We start from the raw sequence: 19,657 nt of genomic DNA, 5'->3' as shown, positions 1-19,657 counted from the left end.
CTGACTAAACTTAGTTTGTTTGTTCCCCCATATTAAATTAGTTGCACATCTCCCATTGCCCAGAGACAGGGCCTAACAATGTAGGGGGGAACAGCTGAGCAGATATAAATTAAAGATAACACCGAGCCACCACACGTCTGTCTCTGCCTGCAAACCATCTGGACGTTCAATATTACATCCTTGTCTACACTTCTCACACTGATCAGGATCAGAGTTTTTTGACAGGTCTTCATGATGCATCACACCCAGATGTGGTTGCTGACTGAACACATTTGTCGAGGTCTCACTCTCGTTCGGAGCAGTCATGCGATGGCCTTAAAAAGTTGTCTCGGAGAGAAGTCGGGACGCGAGCGCCCGATAAAAGCCACTTACCTCAAATGTGACAGAGACGTCGCGTCGGGGTCTAATTTCATCAGAGACAAAAGTTTGCTACGATGTCTAAAAATATCTAAACCAAGATTAGAAATAAACTCATGTAGCAACAGTTTAAAGAAAGGGAAGTATTTACTTTTTAAACATATTTGTGAATTGTGTTACAGAAACGGAACCAAAGTAGAAAATTTCTTTTTTTTGATGTCACAGATTATTCACACAAAGAACACAAGCATATCTTAACCATTCTGTGAGCTAACATGTTGTGATCCTATTAATAATCATGTGAGCTCAGCATCATTGCACTGGACTGGTAAAGTCAAATTAACATAATCATTGTCATCATTAGCATAATTTCTGTGCTAGTTTGTCCGTGTTACTTACTGTAATGTATAGCACAACAGAGACACCCAACAGCATGTTACACACTGCGGATAATATAAAACCACACATTCTTATTGACCTGTGAGAGACCCACATGGTTCACAGAATATAAACAAGGGTACGCACAACACCTTTGCAGAAACACACACAGCTCAACACACACACACATAAAGCCGACTGTAGCCTGACAGCTTCTGCTTTGTTTCCACTTAAGCACTGCCCTCCTCTGACTGTCCACGGAAGTGCATACAATCAATATGCCACCACAACTACTCCTCATCACTGCCGGAGTCATTACATCTTCTGAAGCAAGGAGGACTGCAAGATTAGTTTTATTACTTGTCGGCAGTGCGCAGTCGGTGGATGAGAGGACCCCTCCTCCCCCTCCCCCCCATTCCTCTCCAGCCCCATAACCAGTGCCATTTGTTGTTGGACTGCACCCCTTTGGCAGCGGATAGGAATCACTTCCTCAGAACATGATGTGGGAGGTGTTCAAAGATAGACGCTGACAGAAATCTGCCGCCGTTGCCAAAAGCGCTGGCATTTCTGCGACGCAAGCATGTGACTCTGAGACGGATGTGATTTGATCAAATAAATGTGACAAATGTGTGAAGTTGGACGAAAAATAGTTATCGGATTGATTAAATACAAGCTAAAGGTGGGTATAAACAACTTGGGGAAATAAGTCCCAATGTGTTGCTAATATTATTTTTCAACAGTTAAATTATATCGCCATTGCCAGCATAGCCTTTTGGGTGAATTTTTAGCAGTGTTGTTGTAATCTTAAGCTCAACCATCTGGTACCTAAATGATACTCAAAGTTGTTTTCTTACAAAAAAAGACTATTTTTCCATGTTTTATCAGAAGACTTTACCGTTCACTCTGATAAACAAGCTGCTACTGCGAGGTTCAAACCACAAACACTGACAGCATCTAAGCAGAAAGTAATTAAACTCCCAGTAGACTCTAATCAGCATTCATGAGTGGCATCAGCTTCTCGTATGATATACAGTATCAGACCCCGTCAAGGTGATTCCTCACTGCTCACCAGCTCCTGCAACCACTCTCACCATGGCCATCGCACACAGCTGCCGTGTGCCGGTCCCTCCCAAATTAATACCCACAAGTGAAACCGTGACCTGCAGAAGGCAGCCCCGACCCGCCGTCCCAGAGCTTCCCGTGGATCCACCCCCCGAGCGCGTGGCTCTGCCAGTCTCCCCCTCCTCTCCCACTCCCCGGAGACTGAGCAAGGACAAGAGCTTGCACAAGTGGAATAAGATAATCTCTGACAATGTGCCTTGTAGTGTAGGTTTGTGTGTGAAAAAAAATCAGTTTTGTTTTCACACACAAACCTGGAAGAAATATAGATTATTACACTTAACAGATATATATATATATATTACGGTATGACAGTGAAGTAAAAAAAGGTGTGAATATGAATTAAATGTCACGTTTAATGCAGCCTGTGCCTTAAAAATAATACTTTCATACTTGTATCTTACATTTTGTCACCTTAAATCGTTATTGATTTCCAATGCACCCTTTTTCTTACAAGAAGCCGTCGTGGTAGCCAGAAGTGAGCGGACAGCAGACAGGCCGCAGAAAGTGAAGAAACTCCAGGCCGGAGAGACAATAATGGACCTTGTCTGTACAGACACCAAATGGCTACTGCTTGGTTAGTTGTAAGCTCCATTTTGGGACCTTTGGTTCCCATATTTAATTAAAAATCCATTATCACCTCTTAGTAGAATGAGCAGCACTTCATCCCATACTATCCAGATCTGCACTCTTAATTGGTCATAAATGGATAAATGGCATTTTGTGCAATTTGTATTAAAGTTTTCTTCAAGGAAAAGTAAAAAAAAAGAAAGAATTGGAAGTGTTTTCAAGTCTTGTTAAAGAAGAACCCATCCCTTCTGCAAAGCATATACGAAGGAGTGCTGTGTTGATTCTCCACCATTAGTGTGTACACGCCAAACACATGCACGCCACCAGACCTTGTGGCAGACCTTGCAGGCAAACTGTTGTTTAGGTGGTGCATTAATATTCAAAAGGTGACGCTGCCAAAGCACCTTGAGCAGATGCACACTGGCACACATTGATGGCCTGAGTGAGGAGCTGCAGAGACCACGAGAGACAGACAGGCTTTAGACACACATAAGGAGGAGCTGGAATTTAAATATTAAGGCCAGGAAAGAAAATGAGAGATACAGGTAAAGAACAGAAGTAAAAGAAATTAAAAAAAGAAAAATGAGGGAGAAAGATGAGCTCTCCTTCACATCCCTGTGTCGCTCTCCTTCATTGTTACCTCGACGAGTGCGGCCAGGCCCCAGCTCCCCTGGCAGAAACTAAGTGGCTTGCTGGCATATGGTGTAACCTCCATTTGAGTGCTAAAAGCTGGATATTGTTTTTGTGGAGCAGATGTTGGCGGGCATGGCAAAAGGCACAGCTGACTGGGCTGCACAGCTGGGAACGGTGTGTGTGACCCACATACAGGGGGAGCAGTAGTCAACTGAGAGCCACAACCTTAATGGAGATTGGAGAGACATGATATGAAGTTTGTCCCTCTATTGTCTTTACATGCATAAAGTCGAAAATGGAGTCTGTTAATCTCTCTTTACCTTGTTTATTGGTTTTGTCTACAGATAAGAATATACATACTGAATAAATGGCTCTATGACCGTTGCACTCTCTACTGGTAATAATCATTTTAACTCTAATGTCTCACTCATGATATTACGCTGGATATCAGAGAGAATCATCGGTAAGAACATACAACCCCGAAACATTAATTGTAATCAGACTCACTGACTGATAAGGCTTTATTTCTACGACCGTTTTAATTTGGGGGAATCGTATTTAGGCTAATCACAGCAGGATTGAAAACAATCCCCGCTGTCTGTGTGCCTCTAAAAAAAAAAAAACACACAGCCATCATGTTTTAAATTGGAGTCAAAATGAGCTTTCATGCCTAGATTTGAGCTAATGAAAAAGAAACGAGGACACTTAAGAGTTCTGACCGATTTCCCAAACCCAGAAGCGTCTCGATGCCAAAAGTGGACAAATGAAGATTATGCTGAGATTATAATAAGGATGCCAAAGCCATTATCCAGTCTACTTTGACAAATGTTGTGCCTTTCTCTGAGCAGATGGGACCTAGAGTTTGGGTGGGGAAACAGGCAGAGTATCCTTCACCCAGTTGGCTAGAAGAGAACAGGATAAACGGCAAGCAGGGACACTGTCAAGACTCCCCAGTACCGCATGTAATTTTGTGTTTGAGAGCTAATCTCCGTCAAATACGTTCATTTCGCTGTTTGATGAAAAGTGAAGTGTTGATTTACCAAATAATGAAATGAAAAAAACTCCATGAAATTAATCTATATTTTCTACCATTCCCGATCTATTCACAGCTGTTGCAATAAAATTTATGTGTACATAAAAAAAGAGACAATTTATACCCTCTGCTCATCTGTCAATCAGCACCAGCCGATGGCCTCAGATTGGCCAGAGCACTTTGGCTTCAGCCACTTAATTATGGGAGTGTTAAATGCCGTATGTTGTGGGCTTGGGCAAAACAAACCAGAGGCTGCAATAAAGGCTGTTTCCCCTTGTGTAAATGGATTAGAATGGCCTGTCACTCAGCAGGGTCATGCAGAGCAGAGGCACTACTTAAAAAGTCATTTAGAGAATTAAGATGCCCCCGGTAGGACCTGCAATCAGGAAAACAACATGCTAAATAAAACCACAAATAAATACTCAGAGTAGCCTTGAGGCAACCACTGTTTACCACTATTTTGTTTTGAAGTTTTGAATGTGCGTGGCTCCGCCGTGTTGGACGCTGACCTCTCATGGAGGTCCCATTAATTAACGAGAGGTTTTCTTGACTTCACACTGATTAAATCCAACCCCTCAGAGGGGAAAGGTAAAATGTGGGCTGCACCTTGATGTGCACTTCGCCAGTGGGAACCATCGTTTCCTGTGGCAGGGTTTACTCGAATCTGCAGAGGGCTTGCAGCAGAGGATAGACAAACAGCAAACTCCCGATAAAGACAACGCCTGTCTCAATATTTACTATGCAGATCTTGTGTTTGAAGTTCGCCCCTGAACAGGATGGGACTGGAAAACCACCTGCAGCAATGTAGAATGACAGAGACGAGATGAAAACAAGCTTCACACAAAGTGGTCCAGGGACTTTGCTGTAATTGCCGCACAGTTACCATTGATTACTGCTGTATTTAGTTACTGCTGCATATATTGTTGTTTTACCAAGAGCTGTCAAGACAACAATACTTGGAAGAAGCTCTTTAAGTACTCGTAAAAATTAGCAAGAGAATCTTTTGGCAAGTTATTTCTTATGCACTCACAATGCTACCAATCCTCCATCTCTATTGCCAGCATTGCCCCCTCTTGAGCTCTACCTTTCACAATAAAACAGTCCATAAATCACAAGGTAAAAGAATCAGATGTGGGAGGGTCTGGGTTTAGTTATAAAGAGGTTAGGGTAGCGTGACTCAGGACCTCTGAGACTGCTCTGACAACCGTTAGATCAAGCAATAATACCTCTCCTGATGTAGCCAAGAAGCTGCATAATCTGAGCAGGTTATGGAGATTATATCCAGATTACTGAGCACTGCTGCTGCTCTTCACAGAGGCTGGAAGGAACAGCCTGGATGGCAGTGCTTTGACAGAAGTTATGAATACAGATCAGACCTCATAACTGACAGGCCTTGCTGATGTTTGCTCGGGGGACTGAGCGGATGATTTGACATGGAGATATAGAGACCTGCTGAAATACGGAATAGGTGGACAGCACACATGTGAGCAGTAGCTAGTGAGTGTGTGTGTTTGAGTCAGAGGTTCCTATGACGGTTATCATCACAAATTATCATCAAAAAAACTAAAAAACTGTCAAATTCAATAGGAAAAAAATCTTCTTTAATATCATACAGAAAATGGAAAGTCTTGGCACTGGTATTTACAACCAGCGATTATGATGTGGGTCTCGCTTTAAAATCTCTGGTAGAATAAATGGCCACTGGGTTAAGCAAATGATTTGCAATTTGATTCAGACATCAGTTAACTGAAATGTTCCAAGACAAACTTCTTACTTGGGAACTCAACAAACTGCACCTGCAGAGGGTTGGGGTGCGGCTGTCACAGTTGTATTGCAATACAAGGATATTTGTATCGCAGTTTCAGTCTCGGTTTCATTGTTACACCCTTAAACCCAACCATAGCACCTACATTACCCACAATTCACTGAGGGCTTTAATAAAATTTGTTACACATATAGTACGTCTTCGCACTTGTAAATAAGTTTTGAATGAAATGTAACTGCCTTTAATTTCTCAGATGATATCAACTTTTCGATAAACTGATTATGCCTGTGTAAAATTCATCAAATTACAGCTCATCTAATATTCCATATTGAATCTAAATGTGATCCAGTTACTTGAAGTTTCAGAAGAGTCCGAGTGTATTAACGCACTGTGGCAGTGTGCTGCGCTGAGAGTGACATGTTGATTCCTGAGCTTCTGCATGAGTCAGTTGCACCCTTACATCTCTCGAGCAGGCCTCAGCCCTCATGGCTCATATCAGCCTGACTTTGATGGACACATGCTCCCTCTGTGCTTGGCAGGACGGTCTTTTGAGGAAACTCAACAAAAACAGCAACAGTGATTGGGTCGACACGCCGCAGTGACCCCAGATCCCGACTCACAAAAACCAAAGACATGAAACAACTCAAACACAGACATTGATTTTGCCAACTGATATTCTTGATGAGGAAAAGATAAGTTGTGTATTCACCTTTAACTTTTTCATGATTCTGCGTCATTTGAGGATAATGTCTAATGGAACAAAGAAGAGCATCTAAAATAGTCTTTCTGGGTTTCTTCCAAATGTGTTGTATGTAACGTTATCTTACAGGAGGCAACAACTGGCAAACATTCAGGGGCAGAGTGTGGATACACAACACAGGCCTGTTGGGACCTGCTGGGACCCGATGAGTTGGGCCTTTTGAATTTGGGTTTGGCTCGGGTTCGGTCATGTTAGCTGGGCTATCTAATTGATTTTTTATGCTACACGTCTATATAAAGGTAAAACATCGGGCTCAGTTAGGGTTCAAACACAAAAACCAGAATGCCTGTCTGGTTCAGGAAGGACTCAGTTTATGTTCTCTCTGGCTTAGTTGGGTTCAAACTGAAAATGTCTGCCTCAGCAACACTGTAGTCAGGGGACAGTCAAGTGTTAAAAATGTTACACTTAACCTAACATCCAATAAAAAACTGATCTTATACATCTTTATTATGATTGTAACTAATTATAAAGCAATGCAATATTTAAAACAATAACTGGATGGTTATTTGGTTTAGGCAAACAATTCATGAACAGTTTGATATCATCAGCCTGAATATTACTCAGATCAGTTGAATGTGTCCAACATGAATGCCACCACCAGTGTGAAAAATCTTTATACACTATTCAGCACACTTGATTGAAACCAGGTCTACTCCTTTGCCCACAAACAAAGGGAGTCCTGCACTACATCTGTGTCAGTCTGCTCATCCCATTATATCTACTCTGCTGCTCCCAGTCATCAGATATGACGAGCCTTCACCTGAGTTGACAGGTGACTGTCCTGAGGCAGCGCAGCACCCAACAGGGGAGCCTTAACCTGCCAACTATCTGTCAGTCGCCCAAAACCAGCTCTGTCATGTCATCTCCTCCACGCCAATCACGGTGACACATCAAGTTTGTGTCAGGAAACAGTGTAGGAGATTACAATCTAATACAACGTTGCCCTGAGCCAATGGGAGGACCAGGTAATTATTATGAGACAGAGATGGTAATGTAAACGTTGGCAGGCATCATGCAAATAATCATAAATACGATATTTCCTCCTAAAGCTTGAACTTTTGGTATAATTGGTTGTACTATAAGAAGGGGGGGGGGCGTCAGGACTCAAGAAGACGCAATAATGAAACGATGACAGAACAAGACCAAAAAGGTTTTCATTAATTAAAGTTTCGTGTAAGGTTGTCGATTCATTACCTTTCCGAGAAAAAGAACATGGAGATGGTTGTCAGTCTAATTTTCCGTTATGCCATGAGTTCAAAATGAAATTAAAATTACAATCCACGATATAATTTAACATTTTGTGGTTTGGGACTCGATCATCAAGTCTTAAAAGCTTCTACAGTCATTATATGTTTACGATAACAAATCACAGTGGGTGTAAAAAGGGTGACTAATGGTGATGCATCCATAGAATTATCAATCAACTTGTTAGTGTCTTTCAGCTCATTGTTTTGTGTAAATTAGGTAGTACCCCAAAAAACACGGTGAATACCATGTACTCAACACCAAATAGTGACTAGGTGATGCATATAGTGAAACATTTAGCAGCTTAAGACTTGTTTTTCCCTTCAGAAGCTGTTTGAGGCCAGAAATAGAGGGAATATGGAACTGGTGACCAGAAACACAACTGGGAATGAATGCTAATCATGCTTCATAACTTGGATATGTAATGTAAGAAGGTAAATGTCTGCAAGCAACTTAAACTGTGATTAAATGTCAGTGGTGTGTGCAGTGTGCAATGAAACTACTGTACCCAGGTCGAGAATAAACTTTGAACATAAAATCTTAAGCAAATATCCTTGAAACACTCCTACGGGTCTGTGACAACTTAGAAAACTTGTGATACAACTGAGAGTTCAGTTCATTTTCCTGTGTTTTTGGTTGTAGGTGTTTGGATTCAAAAGTTTATTACTACCTTTTAGCAAACTGTTCTTATTTAGGTTTCCTTTGACATCAGATAACTGGTTCTAACGTTGTGGCAGATAGTATAGACTGGAGCCAATAGAGAAAAACTGAAACTACAAAATAAGTTTTAAATCACAATACTGATTGTTCTGAATGAACTATTTCAAAATGAACCACAGATATGCACCCATCTGCCACAACATTAAAACCACTTACTGATTTTAATGCTGCAGCTGATCACTGTATATCTTCCATTGTTTTATTGTGAATGCAGCTTGAGTAAATTTCTCTGTTGTCCTTTGCTTCTGACTAGACTGAGATTCATTCGTGCAATGGTAAAGGTTGCACTGACCTAGCCCTGTGATCGCAGATTTTCGAATGTTGGGAGGGGGGAAGCAGTGTGTGCCATATGGCTAACGATCACAATAATAAATCAATTTCAGGACCCCCCGTCATAATTTATCCGAGAAATTATGAATTTTTCCATTCGGTAGTTTCCAGTTACTTGTCATAGCATTCCAGGACCTCATTTGAAAAGTGGCAACAAGGCAAGAAAGGCATAGTTTTTACCAACTGCTGGGATTTTACATGGGACTAATCATGAAGCATTGATTGATTGAAGCTCTGTTATCAGTGGACGCTCCCCCCCCCCCCATATGTAAATGAGTAACCTTTAGGAGGGCTCCGAGTGGCAGCAGTGGCAGATGGGCAGTAACTGTAATGGGTTGGAGGTTGGCTTGAATAAATATCCCATGGTCTGGAACTTACCTAATATCTACTGTGTCCAACTAGGCTCCATGACAGTCCACAATAACAGAAAGGTTAAGACTCCATGATTCAAAGTCAATGAAGAAGTAATGTTCTAAGCAAAAAAGCCAAAAAAATAATTGGGTTCAGCCTCTCAAACTGAAATTAGTTTGTATTCCTGAGTCTTCAATTATAGTTAGCTGAATATATTGGGCTTTTGGACTTGGTAGGACAAAGCAATATTTAAAATTATTCTCTCTTACACTTCACTTTTCTATGGATTAAACAAAAAAAGTGGAATTTTCTCATGCAAATTTCGTCTAGAAAGCAAATTAGCTTATTTCTCAAAAGGAACTTCTGCTCAATGCAACATTGACCATTTCAACCATTTCCTGTGGTTTTGCTTGAGGAGATTGTCCTCTATTAAAAATAAAACAAAACCATGAACAAAAAGGTTAAGGATGTCTACGTGGATTTTAGTGTGCCCATTCATTTAAATTCCAGATGCTTCAAAGAGGAAACTTCTTGTAATGAAGCCCCTTTGTCTCTGCAGCCAAACTACAGGAAATTCACATAGACAAAGGCATCAGTGGGATCTAATTAATATCCAGAGAGACTGACGAGGTAGAGGAGGAGAGAGATTCAATGTGAGAGGAAAACACAAACAGCGAGAGAAGGAGATGTTACGATAACAATAAGTGAAGAAGAACTGCAGAAAAACAGTCGGGTCACCCTGCTCTTGATGTGGGAAAGTGGCAGCACGCAGAGAAAATGAAGACAGCGTAGCACAGACTCAAACCCCACTGTGAGGCAGACGTGGAAATGTCCATTTTCCCCCGTAGCCTTAAATTAACATGACAGCTAGTAGCTTCTTGCTACTGCAAAAGTGAGTGATTAGTATTATCGTTTAAATTGTAATTTGGCAGTTAATTAAAGTGACCTTGGTTTCTATTGCTGCATCTGTAAACGGGCAACCAGAGTGCCGTTCCCTCTCTCAGCCGTCTGTGAGGCCGCTGTCACTGGGGCCCGTTACAGGATTAAGTCACCCTGGCGACAAAACCAAATTAAGCAGCTGTCATCACCTACCTGCAGCTCAGAGCTTAAGATGATCAACTTATGACCGGTCGGGGAGCAGAGCCTCTTCTCGCGGTCCCTCCTCCCATTATCATTTTGTAATTTATGATTAGTTATTATGATTTTTTCCAGAGTGTCACTAAGATCGAGATGTTAAGAGCAAACTGCGTGAAATCATTGGTACCACGCATTAATGTTTGATGGAAGGTCTGTGGCAACATCTTTAAAACCCAGTGGAGTGCGCTTAACAATTAGTCGTGTAGTTGTGAGTGTGGAAATTTCTTTGCTACATTCTCTGACTCACATTAACGCGTGCAAAATGAATAATTTAGCAGAAATGTTAATGTTTGAGATTCCTGGTCTGTAACATTCTCTAAACATTCAAATCCTGAGGGGGAAATCGGATGTGGCAGAGGTAAACTGAGGCAACATTCATAAGCACCAGGAGCGGACACCGGTATGTTATAATCCATATTTCATACTGTGATGCGGCGTATAGAGTAAAAATAAATATACACTACACATAAATTATACAAACAATCCAGTCATCCAAAGATAAACACAGATTTGCTACTTGACTTTAAACGTCCTATAGCACGTGAATCGTCAGTGAGTCGTTAAAGGTCATTATTTTTAAAAGAAAAAGGCAACAAATGAAGCAAAAAAACTTATCATATTTGGTCTGTTTACATTCTCTCAGTTTACCTCATGTACTTTAGCTCGTCTATCTAATAATTCCAGAAATCTCCATCTGTCTGAATGTGAAACACATATCTTGAGAACCGTTCATCTTCACAATTGGCAATTTGTATTGTTAAGGGCACAATGAAGTGTACCGTTAAAAGATTTGGATATGCGATACATTCAATATTAACAAACGTTGAATAAACAGATGACCAGCGCACTGTAATACCGGCGACTGGGACTCATCAACATAAATGACGTTGTCAATAACGACAACCACGAGTTCGCAAAAATGGGCACGTTTACAACGATAAGGACAATTGAGTCTCCAGTTCGGGGTCCTGCGTACTGATTCGAGCATCACGGAACTATGAACACACAGGAAGCACTGATCCCCACAGCCGGTCTTTACCAGCTGCAGTTCAATTACTGCAGGTCACTTTTACAGTTTCAGAAAGAAAGCTGCAACCAGCATCACCACAGGCCAAGAAAACAGCCCATTCCAAATACAGATGTTTAGAATGGCCACTGCATTAGTGGTTTCTAATTCACTAATGAAAAGGAAAATATGCCCAACACTACTGACCCATTAGGGATATCAACATCAAGCTTGACACAGACGAACACATGACATTTGATTGTAATGTAGGAAATGTGTATGATACAGCGAACGTTCATGCCATTAAAACATCATTACCATCGTTGATGCAGAACTGTGACCATCAGCTCATCCCAGCATCATAATTACTAACGTTTTAAAGGCCACACAGTTCGTTTCCATTTATTCTAATTACACCTTTGCCCAGGTTAATGATGGTCTAACTCAAAAGTAGAAGTACAGTGACCCACAAAGCCCAAAAAGATGATATATCGTTTATCTTATGCGGACAAGTTACACACATCATGTCTGACTGAGACACTTGAACTCAAACAATATTGATTTGATTCAAATCAGGTCCTAAGTAAAATAGTCTGCTGAGAACAAGACTTCAATTTGCAGCATAGGTTCAACCATCTTCAATGTGCAGGTCTTTAAAAATAGTAATGTTCCGGTATTTACACGTTTTCCAGAACCTTTGCATTGCATTCTTCAAGTTCTTACTCACTAATCCTCTGTCCTGACAAACGCAAATCAGACTGTGACACTCGACAGGCTCTGTCGGCAAACTACTCACCAAAAAGAACCGACTTCAAACTAACCTCATCCCAGTCTCATCACCCTTTAAGACAATTTGTAAATATAACCAAATGCTCACAAGCACAAATCAATTTGAAAGAAATGGAGCTGAGGTTAAAACAGGTGACGAGGGATGTGAAGGGAGTGTGTGTGTGTGTGTGTGTGCGTGTGTGTGTGTGTGTGTGTGTGTGTGTGTGTGTGTGTGTGTGTGTGTGTGTGTGTGTGTGTGTGTGTGTGTGTGTGTGTGTGTGTGTTGAATAAAAACATGCATATACAGACTGACAGCAGGTAAATTATATGTCAGAAAGGTCTGCATTTCAATCCACGCATTTTTTCAATAGGCAGCGATGAAAAGCTTCCCTGAATTGTTGCTTGCAAACGGACTGATTCAGTGCTAACTGTTTTTGATTAAAACGTCAATAAAGCTGTGAGCTCCTTTCATCTCTTGGACCCCAAGCTGTCTGTCTCCTCACCCCCACGTACTCTCCCCCACGAGTGGGGTCCAGCTCGTGACATGGACGGCCATTTATCTACTCTGAGGATCGTGTCATGTAATAAGCCCCGTCTCCAGAGAGCATTTAGCCTGATAGGAAAAGCTGATTGGGACAAAAGGCCTTTGAATCTCATTCTGGCTCCTGCGGTGGCAGGTGGCTGCTGAGGTAAACAAAGTTCTCTGGGGATGAAGAGGAAGGTGCGAGCAGGAGAAAGAATAAAAGTGAGTGTGTGTTTCATCAGCAACATGATAGCTTCTGCTGTCGAAGAAACAAGTGCCCTGGAGTGTCATTTATCACAATCATTACCAGAGGGTACGCAAGTGATAACGTTAATATACCATAAGTGATGTGGTTCACAGTTTCAGGTGTTAACTTAAAAACAAACCCCTAAAACAGACGAGACTCGCCACCTATGATGAAGATGGGTGTGGCTTTCATTCGCCAGACAAAGACGTGAACTAGTGTCATAAACAACTGGGCACGTGGATTATAACACTTACCCCAAAAACAGGAACATGAGGCTGCTGTCTTGTTTGGCTTTGTTTGTTTGAGCCTGAGAGAAAGAGAGAGGAGCAGGCAGGATGGTCAGAGTAAGCGGCAGCTGTATCCACAGATGCTCATGTAAAAACATCCTTATTCACATGTTCCAATCCACTTGTTTGTTTCCTGGTAATTTAGTCCTTCAGCACAAAAAAACGCTGCTTTGTTTTCATACTAACAAGGCAATTAGCAATCATTACACATCATTCTATTCTAGGTGGCCCACAGGCGGATATTGGTAATGACGTAACCAACTGATAGCTGATCTCTAATTCATTTGTTTGTGTGCGTTTGTGCGAGCATCTGTTTGTTTGTTTAAAAGAGAGCACAACTCACACAAAAAGGTTAAAAGCCTGAGCTACCTGTGTGTTTTTCTGGCATCTCTCCCCTTCCGTTTAATAGTGTATAATAGATGTAGATCCTGAAGGGACAAAAGTGTGGGAGGTACAGCAGTGAAGTGGAAATTGGAGCAGACAGGAGGCATTGACACCAAAAGAGCTGTAAACAGTGCTCCTGGCTCCGCAAGGACAGTCTATCACGCTGTGATCACCGGTAACACCGCCAGGAGAGCGAGACCAGAGGGACGGGAGGAAGAGAGAGACAGTCCGCTGAAAGAAGTTAACCTAATGACACGTAAAAACTGCACTGGGAAGAAGATCCAAGGCCAAACTAAAAAAAGCAAACCAGACTGCACTGTACTTAGGGGGATGGTGTGGACATGACATTACATTGCAGTCAGACCATTTACTTGCATAGCCACAAGCAGGAGGGGGACAGGAAGTACAGTAAACATAAATCCTGAGATAAATGAATAACAGGTTGACAACAGCAGCAAAGTATTTAATTCCTTTTACTTCACAGCCACGAAGCTTCTATTCTTCTCTACTGCTTCTGTTATTTTTGCAATGCAGTTAAAAAGCAATATCATCAACATAAACAAAAATTCCTGACAGAGGTTCATCCCACTCCCTCTCTCAAACTGACTGGACATTTGAGAGCTGTGCAATTTCACGTGTGGTTCAATCTAGTTCAAGTTCCATCAAGTGGATGGGAATGTAGAACAAGTAAAATCGGGTCTAACTGCACCTTTGGATGGAGCGGCTGGTTCCCTGTAGCTTGTATTTGGAATGTTCCGTTTGAAGTATAATCTCAAAATTCACTATGATCATCTGCAACTTTTCTTAAACCTGATTTTGAAGTCCACAATAGATGGTTTCTATCTGTTGGATTGACATGACCCTGCCTAACTTATATCTATAACGACTTCTGAATGCAAACCACTGCTATGGGTGCCAGGATATCTGAGTTATCTTTTTAAAAAAAGAAAGAAAATCCATCTTCTACATTTTTCAAATAAAAACAGTAGTAAACGAATAAATGTGTTAAACTATTAAATGCTATATTGTTACTTGACTACACTCTTATGCTAAAAAAAAACAAATCCACACCAAGACTGTACAGCCTCTAGTTTCCTTCATGTTCACGGTCTCAGCTCTCTGTGCCTCATTTCATATGCAGGTTCATCTGGCTCAGGACAGCGTGGCCCTAACTGCTGAGTGGCCCAGCAGAGTCCCCAGGGCCAAGCCCTCTGTTCAAGGTCCCCAAGGGGCCAACCCCCTGCCCAGCTTACCTGCTTCAGTTCATATGAGCAGCTATGGCCGCCATATGTTAAGCTGTAGGAAAGCAGATGCTGTTTTTCCATTTGTGAAATCAAGTTTTTGGAAAGCAGTCAGCATTTTGATGGCCAGAGTCAGTGACTGCAAAGGGGAAGAGGGCAGTGAGCAGCCAGCAGGCTCTCTTCCGCTGTGAAGATATGCTGATCTCCCAAAGCAGTGGCACGCCGCTGTTTTAATATGCAACACTTACATAAGCCATTCAAGTACATACAGAGCAAAGAGGCACACACACAGTCCTGATGTGGACCTGTCTGTAGCTGCACAGTCTCTTTGTCAGTCATCTGGTGATGCTGATAGACAATACGGGGGTGAGGATGCGTGTCAGAAAGAGAACAGCCCGAGATGAAATGACAGACTCTCTCGGACCCTCTCCTCCACCACCTCCATCCCGCCCTGTCCCTGCACATCGCACACACGGCGGCCTGGGAAGCCATGACAACTCTGACACCTGTCAGTCACACGCTCACAGACAGGACAGAGAGGACAGCAGCATACACAGCTCCTCATGTTAATGCAGGACAGCACTGAACTCACTTTGCCGCTCATCCACACACACACACAGCAGGTACTGTAGTGCTGCTATATGGTGACACTGCTGATGTGAAGAATAGTTTCTCATTCATGTGTGAGGACACAATATGAACAATAATTCAATAAAACTCATTTCATTATTCCTAACAGTCTGAAAGTAATAATCTATGAAGACGCCAGACGTATTACGTTTTGATGTAAGGAATAATAATATTACAATTAAAGTAGTGCTGACTTGAAGTTTGAAAGGTTAGATTTCACACAATTATGTGTCGAGGCGCTGAACAACCGCAGTCACCGGCTCCCTCCTGGCGACAAATTTCATTAACAAACCTGATGTATACAGCACACGCAGCCACAGTTCAAATGGAGGACATAAATTTAAGCCTGTGGGGTACTGCGGTCACATTACAACTAATCAACCGCTGTCCTTATACCCTTCTGGAAAAATCTTCTTCTTGTTCAGACGGGTGGGGGATGATAAAGGAAAATATGATGCTTTATTTCTAATCAGCATAAATTACCAGCATCCATCAGGTGAGGCTCAAATTAAAATCCTCATCTGACAAATCAATGGGGACTGAGTGAGCTCATTCATGAATCAGTATGATTTAATCCAATCATAGGAGAGCCCCAAAGCCAACATTTTCACCTGGGATCAACCCAATTGCCCTTCTCCGCATTTCCTTCATAAAGTCTTCATGAAGGAACATTGGAGGTTCAACCGGGTTCAAAGCTCCTGTCACTTTTTTCCTCTTCAGAACAGAACATTCGAACAAGGCCAAAGAAACAAACATCTCATCGTGTCATCCGACTCAAACACCTGATCTTAACTTTATCACTCACATTCATCACAAGTCTATATCAGATAAAAATCTACTCTATAAGAAAATAAAGCTCTTCATATTTTATCATACAGAATAATATGCCTTTCTCTAAATATGTACTAAGTAAACAAGCTGCGTGGCTCTGCAGAGCCTTTACATACTGATACACGGGTGAGGGTGGGACGTGACACCGTTTCTCACTAAAGGGTTTTAAGGAGGAACTAAGTGAAAAGTTGCATCCATCTGAAAAACACATTTATTCTCTAAAAAGTGTGTCTGTGATTACTCTTACTACCAGAATTAAACTCAACCTATACATTTAAAACAGTAGTGAAACACAATAATAAAGAGATGAGTGGGTTATGCTCTGTGTATACAGTCTCTGTCACTAATCACAAAGTATTAACAGCTAAAACGATGAATTGATTAATAAACAAATCAATCCAGAGAAATTTTACCTGAAACTCCTTTAAAACCTATTGATTTGCTGCTGTTTTATATCAAACTAAATTACTATATTCTGACTGTTGGTTTGAAAAAGAAATAAGTCATTAAAATGAGGCACCATGGGCTCTGGTGAAATGTGATTTTTACAGGATTTTATTGCCAAAATGACTCATTGAGAAGTCAGAGCGACAGATAATAAACAATCAGCTCCAGTTAATATAACTTCCTGCAAACATTAAGTCCCCATTTTAATTACTTCATGTGTCTAACACCAGCAATGTTCCTGCTCCATGGTGCAGTCTATGTACTGAAGAGGCCTGGAAGTCAGAGGTCAACATTAGGCTAAATGTCTCTATAACTGTTAAAACCAGATGTTTCCTCCAACAAAGACTAAAGTTACATGTACGACAATCTCTGTATTTGTGTGTCTTGGTGTAAAGTGTGTGTTTCTCTGTAGCAAACGATCAAAACCGGAAGTAGAGGATAGGGACAGTTGGTTGCTGGGAGCTCACCTGTTGTTAGCTGGATGCTAACGCTACCTAAGCACCAGCAGGGCTCCTTCAGGTGACATGCGTCCAGTAGCTCTCCTTCATGGGGAAACTGGTCAGTGAAAGTCCAGCTGACCAGCAGGTAGACAGCTGGAGCCCATTGCTGCAGATTCACTTCATAGCATCATAGCATCCTCCTGCTGAGCTGCACGTCATAGCACCACTCACCTGTCGGCTCTGCGAGTAAGCCCCGCCCACTTACAAATACTGACACAGCAAAACATTATGTCTGCCAATCTAAACAAATATGTTTAAATTTAACCTGATATATGTTTAAATTTAACCTGATACATGTTTAAATCTAACCTGATATTTGTGATTTTAACTTAATATTTGTGAATTTAACCTGAAATTTGGGATTTTTACTTAATATTAGTGAATTTAACCTACTGTTATTGAATTTAACATAATATTTGTCAATTTAACCTGATATTTGTCAATTTAAGCTCATGTTTGAGAATTTGACTTAATATTTGTGAATTCAACTTGATATTTGCTAATTTAACCATATTTTTTTTATCTAATCTGATATTTGTGAATTTAACCTTAAATCTATTAATTTTACCTGATATTTATGAATTTAACCTGATATTTGTGAATTTAACTTAATATTTGTGAATTTAACCTGATATTTGGGATTATAATGTAATATTTCTGAATTTAACCTGATAGTTGTGAATTTAAGCTAATGTTTGTAGTTTTCGCAGATCACCCCATAACCATATTAACCAGCTTCAAGTCCCCTGGGCCAATTTAAGCTGCTCAACCCCTCCTGCTCTAAGTGACTGATTATAAACTGGAATACTACCAGGGACCCGGTTTGCTGTAAGGCAGGTTCATCTAATTCATTCATTTAAAAACATTCACTATATCAGAACAGTGCTTGTTGAAAAATTGGCAATCATAAAATAAGATTTAGACTCAGCGGTGGCTGTAAGGAGAAGGTTTTAATGATTGAGTGATATTAGCAGGCTATCTCTATATATTCCCAAAACAATTTACACAGTTTTTACTTTTTAATTACATTTCCTGTGAAAAGTAATTCATTGTTGGTCAACCACTAAATGATTCAAATTAGAATTTATGATTTGAGTACAAATATCAACAGTAGTGCCACTTTTTTCTACATTAAAACATCTATTGAGCAGCCTGTAAAATATGAAAAATGACTTTATAGCAGGACCATTCAAGGTCTCTATCAACTCTACTGTACAGCATGTATGAAGTATAGTATTTGAAAAGCCTAACTAATGGTTAAAAAAGTCCTTATAAGACTCAGCTCTTGTGCAGTCCTCTTGTCTTGCAGCTGATATATTGGCCAAATAAAACCAATTCAATTTGGGTGATTTTTTTTAAGCACTATTAATTTAACCTTAATTGGGCCGACCAGAGCCCCGACGTCCTTGCTGCACATCCAGACACACACTGGTCACAGATTTAAGACTGGAGTCACAAAGCCAGCCCACTATAGATATGAAACCTAAAAGCCACTTTACTGTTTCCAATTCAACTTATGATACTAATTAGTGTAATTGATCTAATTATTAGTTAAAGTGCACATATTTAACATTTGGAAAAATGTTTGAAAGTGGATGATTAAGAGTACTCCAGGACACCTCTATAAAACACAAGAGATAGAGGGGGACTACAATGGAACTTGTCCAATTAATCAAATAAGTGTGGCAATTAACTAAGTGAGTGCTTAAGGGCTGCAGAGGAGGAGAGGACAATCGATTTTCTCCGAAAGTACTTACGGCCTCGTTTTATTAGAACTAAAGAGTGTAGATGGTCAAGAGGCTGAATCCAGATATATAATGTACAATAAAAGTGCCTACAGCTGAATTAATAACACGGAGGAACATAATAAATATGATTTAAAAACATATATTAATATTATAATGATATAATATTTAAAATCTAAATATTTGCAACGTCCTTTACAAATGGCAATATCCGGGGTTGATTCTGAACCTCGTGGCGGAGAGTTCAAAGACGAGAAACACATCCAATCAGGACAGGAAGCAGCTCTGCCTGCCTAGATTAGTTTCATTGAACAGATGGCGTTTCAATTTTGAACTTTTGCACTGGTGCAAAAAAAAGCTTGGAGAGTCAGGCTGTTTTTCTCACATCACTGACAGAAGCTGCGCATCAGATGAAGGGGATGTGTGAAATAGCATTCCCAAGCATTTCTGTCTCCATGCTCGGGACACAACCACTGAGATACAGACACGATGCGGAGGCCGGACCATGCTGCTCCATCAGATGGTAAAACAAAAAAATCGTCAGAGAACAGGAATTCAGTATGAGCCCTCGGCTGAATGTAAAGCTATGTTATGGTGATGAGATGTGTTACTGTATAATGGTGCCTGGTTTTGTGTGTGTGCGTGTGTGT

At 40.9% G+C, this 19,657-nt stretch overlaps 1 long non-coding RNA gene across 1 annotated transcript in view; it reads right to left on the bottom strand.

Moving 5' to 3' along the window:
* LOC118098255 overlaps positions 1 to 17,428 on the bottom strand; it is a 37,216-nt gene extending 19,788 nt beyond the window's left edge. Inside the window, exons 1-2 of the long non-coding RNA XR_004694144.2 lie at positions 17,230 to 17,428; positions 13,197 to 13,249 (exon numbers count right to left, since the gene is read on the bottom strand). This is a non-coding gene — a long non-coding RNA (uncharacterized LOC118098255). The remainder of the gene's footprint in view (positions 1 to 13,196; positions 13,250 to 17,229) is intronic.
* Positions 17,429 to 19,657: the final 2,229 nt, after the last annotated feature.

The sequence above is a fragment of the Hippoglossus stenolepis genome, chromosome 19, assembly GCF_022539355.2.
Source record: "Hippoglossus stenolepis isolate QCI-W04-F060 chromosome 19, HSTE1.2, whole genome shotgun sequence".
Taxonomy (NCBI): domain Eukaryota; kingdom Metazoa; phylum Chordata; class Actinopteri; order Pleuronectiformes; family Pleuronectidae; genus Hippoglossus; species Hippoglossus stenolepis.
This window is presented reverse-complemented; position numbering and strand designations above follow the sequence as displayed.